Source organism: Pinus tabuliformis, chromosome 3_1 (genome assembly GCF_031772625.1).
Source record: "Pinus tabuliformis cultivar Carrire ecotype Pingquan chromosome 3_1, CPIR1, whole genome shotgun sequence".
Taxonomy (NCBI): Eukaryota; Viridiplantae; Streptophyta; class Pinopsida; order Pinales; family Pinaceae; genus Pinus; species Pinus tabuliformis.
The window spans coordinates 675,669,615-675,675,614 of NC_142301.1; positions in this window are offsets into that span (position 1 = coordinate 675,669,615).

Consider the following 6,000-nt stretch of genomic DNA (forward strand, 5'->3'; position numbering starts at 1 on the left):
CCATGCGACCACGTGCCAAAACTGAGCGCTGGGGCCAGCACTAAGCGCACCCCTAATCTCGCTTAACAATTAATTAATACCAGTTAACATTAATTAATATGAAGATTAAGTTGGCGGAGATTTTGGAGGAAGCACCAAATTCGGCGGGACTGTCAGTTTTGGCGGTCCTAACTGGAGTCTCCTCCAGATTTAGCAGGGTTTCCTAGGGAAACATTTAATGCAGCATATCTTGAGCAATTTGCGACCAAATTGAGCTTAGAAAGAGGTTTTCTTGGCTAATTTGGACATTCTGAACACGGTGCAGGAATTAGGAGCCATAGAGCTTTCTAAACATCATTTTTTCCACATTGAGCTAATATAGAGGCCCAAGCCATGGAAGTTGGACCAAGGAGATGTAACCTAGGAGAGGTGAACTCCTTCATCAAAACATTATGTTAATGTGTCCCTTTGATGGTTTGCTGCACTGTACATGTTTGTTGTTCATTATTAGTTTCTGAAACTATTTTTCTCATGAATGTCTTGTTTAACTTAAGGAAATTTACATGTTTGTAAGCACCAAAAACTAAGGAAACCTTAGCACAAAAAAAGCAAGAAGCAAGCACATGTTTATAAATTTTTAATTGTTATTAGCATAGTAAAACTAATCATACAAAAATAGATCAAGTTGGTATCAGAGCAAAGGTTGAATTGCTTGATTGCTTGAGTTTGTGCAATTAGGGTTTTAATGGTTGCAAAATTGTGATGCTTACAAGGTTAAAGTTGCAGAGAGGAAAAGGGAAGCTATTGGTTGCAAATCGTGAGGTAATGCCTAGAAGAAGAAGAGCCACAAGGCCACAATCTCCACTACCCAAAGTTCCAATTCTAGTTGCACTTCAAACTCCTCAAGTTTTGCCTTCAATTGAGATTGAAGAGGTACAATCAGTACAAATTCTGAGCCTGAATCCATAGCCATTATGTCTAGAGAAAGAAAGCTTAAGGTCCCTCTTCAGAAGAGGAATAATTCAAGAAATATTTCTATACTTTGACTGATATGGTTAAAGTCCTCTATGAAGAGCAGAACACTAGAATGGTTGGTGAGAGTTCTAAACCTCCACATGGAGAAGGAAGCTTAGAGGACAAAAAAGATAAGAAGAAGGATTCCAAAGGGAATGGTGGAAAGCCACCTCCATCTCCACCATCCTCATCATCTTCTCATCATCTCCATCATCTCACACATCATCATCTTCCACTACCACCACTGAAACTACCCATACTCATTCCAAAACCCCAAAAGGAAAAACTCCATTACTGAAATTGGACATAAAATTCGAACTTCCCATGTACAATGGAGTGGTGAATGCAGAAAAGTTGGATAGTTGGATTCAACAGTTGGAGGTACATTGCAGAATTCAAAACCTTCAAGAAGACGACATAAAGATCCAGTTGGCTTCATTAAGGCTAGAAGGAGTTGCATTAGTTTGGTGGGAAGCATAGTCTCAAGAGGAAATGAGAGTCCATGGTAAGATATCCATAACTTGGGTTGAATTTCTTTATGCAATTAAAAGACAGTTTTATCCTTTATCCTATATGCAAAAATCCATTATGAGTTGGCAGAATTTTAGGCAACTTAAAGGCCAAACAGTCCAAGATTATATAGAGGAATTTAGAAAAAGGGATTTGTTGTTAGGAGTGAATTTGAATTCCCAAGACACACTGCTGAAATATATTGGGGGTTTACATTCCTATCTTAAACACACTATTCTTATGCTTAATCCAACTAATTTTGATGAAGTATGTGCGCAAGCCACACATCTTGAATATAGAGAAAAGAACACTTATGAAGGGAGTAGTAATAAAAAACCACCTAAGGGTAAGGAGAAAGAGAAAAGAGGAAAATGGAAGGGAAAGAAGAATGCAAGTGTGAAGAAAGAAGGGGAGAAAATCACATGCAAACATTGTTCCAAAGAGGGGCATGATGAAGCCCACGGTTGGAAATTACATCCAGAAATGAGACCAAATAAGTTCAACAATAAAGGAAAACGTTAAACCACTGCTATCACTCAAGAAGATTTAGGTTTTGAATCAGGTGATGAAAACAAAATCACTATCATGGGAATCAAAGGAAAACAAGATATTGCAAGCACTAGTTCACAAAACTGTAATACTACTAATATTCCAGATGAAAAGAGACGAATTGAGTTATTCCATGTTAGGGTCATATCTAAACACACCAAGATTGACGTACTCTTCGATAGTGTGTCACAAGCGAATCTAATCTTTGAAGACTTAGTCAACAGATTGAATCTTGAAACTGTACCCTACCATAAACCATACCCTTTGGGATGGATAACAAGAGACACGAGTTTACAAGTTACAAGAAAATGTTTGTTTAATTTTGCAATCACTGCAAATTTTGTTGACGAAGTAGAGTTAGTTGTGGTACCACTTGATATTTCAGGTGTGGTGTTAGGTAGTTCATATTTGTATGGCCGGAAGGCAGTCTTTTACCGCCATGAAAACAAGTATCACTTGTTCAAGGATGGTGTGGAGTATATAGTGAGAGCCCATCACAAAAAAGTTGAACGTTTCTTTGGCTAATGCAGTGCAGATGAAGAGACTAGTGAATTCAAGTAAAAGTTTAGTACTTCTCATGTTTAAGCCAAATGATGATATTGTTTATGAAAAAGTTGTTGCTTGTAATGTAAGTTTCAATTCTTATTTGGTTGGTTCAGTTCATCAGAGTGATGAACTATTTCAGGTTGTGAAAGAATCATCATTCAAGGAGAAAGAAACTTCACATGAAATATCTTTGCAGCAATAGGTTTCTCTTTGTGATGTTAGCATGCAAGGTTGACAAAATTGCAAAGTGTAGAGACACCAAGGCAATGAAAAAATTTGTTGAACAATGGGCTCATTCAATCATCCCTTATGCCATGTTGTGCACCGATGGTTATGGTGCCAAAGAGGAATGGTAAGTATTTCAAGAAAGAGGACAAAAGGAGTAGCTTTCACCAAAGAAAAGTGATCTGAATTGGATCCATAAAAGACTAATTAAAGAACCATGACTATATCATGTCGAGACAAATCTCTAAAGAATTCAGAACCGTGATAAAAATACCCCTAAACTAGTGGCAATGGCAGCCAACGTGGAACGACGAGGACCTCGGTCAAAGCGCGTTGATCGAGGCCCATGGAGACTGCGCGGGAGGTCAAAGTAGCCCCTGGGAGCCCCGAATCGAGAAACAAATGTGGATTTTGATGCGCGATTAGTGCTTAACCGCGCATCGCTAGGCAAACAGAGCCGAAATGGGGGAAGTCTGAGCACATAGAAGCATAGCGAGCCAGAGAACCGCGGCCGGAAAAAGGCAAAAAACGCTAAATGTACAAGGCAGGACCCGCACTCTAGAAACTGGCGGTATTGATCGGGGCGTCCTAAAACGGTAAGAGGTTTTGGATGGAAGCGAAGCGCTCCCACTCAACAATCAACGCATGGTAAGCGAAGGTGAGAGAAAGTTGTCGTTGATCGTGTGTTATTAGTCGAGCAAGTCAACCACACGACAAGTGTGTATGGCGTCAAATTTGGAGGCCCCAGATCAGATGGCTGAGATCACGCCCGATGGAGGAAGCAGAATTGACGAAGAAATACGTCGCGTTTTAAAAGGATTTGGGATCCGTTTGACCACCACGGCGGAGGAAAGACTTCATCCACGATGTAACTGAACAAACGAACCAACGAGGTAGGTTGGCGCCGTTTAGAGGAGGAAAAGTGGCCACTCCTTGAGCGTTCATGCTGACACCGAACAGGGAACTCCAAGTGCAGCTGCAGAAGGTGACTCAATAGAGGCGGAAGAGGAACTGAACGGGCATGAGTTCGAATGGCTAAAAGCCATGAACAACAAAACATAATAGACATTTAGAGTCAGTCAGAGTAAACCCCGAGAGGAGGATTGAACACTGAGAGACATAAACCAGAGAAGAAGGCAGTAAAGCAAAAGCAGAAAGAGATAGAGGGTCGAGCTTATCAGCGGTAGCGTTGAGCACCAGAGCTTGAGAGATTCAAGCCATCCCATAGAGGAATCTGTCCAGATTGAGCACCACATTTGGCTCTTTCCACTGAAGACCATAAGGTCAGAGAGCTGGTAGGAAGAAGAAGAGTCTGTGTACTCTAGTGGCTTGGGGAATCCAAGTACCACCCTACCAAGCAAACCTGCTTCAGGAGAACTCACATTGAGTCCCTGTATTGTAATTCTATGCTTAAAGGCACAATAAAACAAGGCCACCACTGAAAGCTAGACTGGAGACGTAGCCCTGGAGAATAGGGTGAACTCCTTATTAAAAATTCTTGTGTCTTTGTGTTTGCTTACTGTATTTCTCTACTGCCTTTTCATTTTACTATCTCTGTATTGGCAATCTGATCAATCCGTTGCTTCAATAACACAGAACACACACCAACACATGAGTCTGTAATACCTTTAAACAATAAATCTTTAGCCGATGTCACTCATAGGTTGACTATCAGATCAAGTGGTATCAGAGCACTAGGCTGTAAGGTTAGACAAGCTTGTGTTGGTTTAGTTGTTGAATGGTCACTAGATCAAAGCTCAAATTAGGAGAAGGAGAGTTGGCGGAAACTAATCCTGAAATTGGGAGAGTCTATCCTCGGAAGACAATGTCAGATGAAGGTTCTATGGGGCCAGACCCTCAATTCATATAGAGTTTCCTAGCTATAAATTCTGTGCTAGAAGAAATGTATAGGGACTTTAGAAAGCATAAGGATGAAGATTCATCAAGTTCTAAACAAGATAAACAAGAAGATGAGTCTCATTCCCATGACCACTCGAAAGGAAAAGGGAAAGAGGAAAGCTTTCTCGCACCTCCTAATAACCCTGTGCATAATAAGAAAGCATCTTTGATTAAGCTAGATGTTAAATTTGATTTGCCTATATATGATGGAGAGTTAAATGCCGAAAAGTTGGACAATTGGATTAGACAAATTGATGTGTGTTGCAGAGTGCAGAATATCAACTCAGACAAGGGTAAAATTCAGTTGGCAAGCCTACGCCTAGGAGGCACTGCCTTGGTTTGGTGGGAAGGTAGAACCCAAGCTGATATGAAAAAACATGGTAAGACCATCTCTGTCTGGAGTGAATTTATTTCTGCGATCAAGAAGCAGTTCTATCCATTGGCCTACATGCAAGAAGCCATGATGAGTTGGCAAACTCTTCGACAGTTGAAAGGGCAAAGTGTGCAAGGGTATACTTAAGAATTCAAAAAGAGAGCATTGATGTTGGGTATCTCATTAGACTCACCAGAGACTCTTTTGAAGTACATTGGTGGTCTACACAGCTACAAGAGGCATACCATCCTCATGTTTAATCGCACTAGTATAGATGAGGTATCTGTACAAGCTACTCATCTAGAAGCTAGAGGAAATAATGGAAATCCAGAAGTTGGGGGACCATCCCAACCCACTGTAAGCAAGAGCAAGGAGAAAAGAAAGCAGAAGTGGAAAGCAAGGAAGGCTAACACTGCACAGAAAAGCAAGGCTTCATGCACTCACTGTAAAAAGGAGGGGCATGATGATGAGCACGGTTGGATTTTGCATTTAGAGCTGAGACCTAAGAAGCCCGAGGGCAAGAAGAAGAAGACTGTTGTAGCTATTCAGAAAGATTTGGGGTCAGACTCGGGAGATGAAATAATCATTGCAACCACAGGTATAAAAGGTAAGAATTCTGAAGCATCTACTAGTAATTCTGCTCAAACTATTATTGTTGAAGAACATGAGAGAAAAAGACATGAGCTTTTCCATATTCGAGTTATTTCCAAACATCAAAAGATTGATACTTTGTTTGATAGTGGCTCACAAGTAAATTTTCTTTCTGAAGCAATTGTAAAGAAATTGGGATTAACAACTACACCTCACAAGAAACCATACCCATTTGGATGGTTGAATGATAAAACACAACTACAAGTGACTAGACAGTGCAAACTCAAGTTTTCTTTTGGGTCAGCATTTGTAGA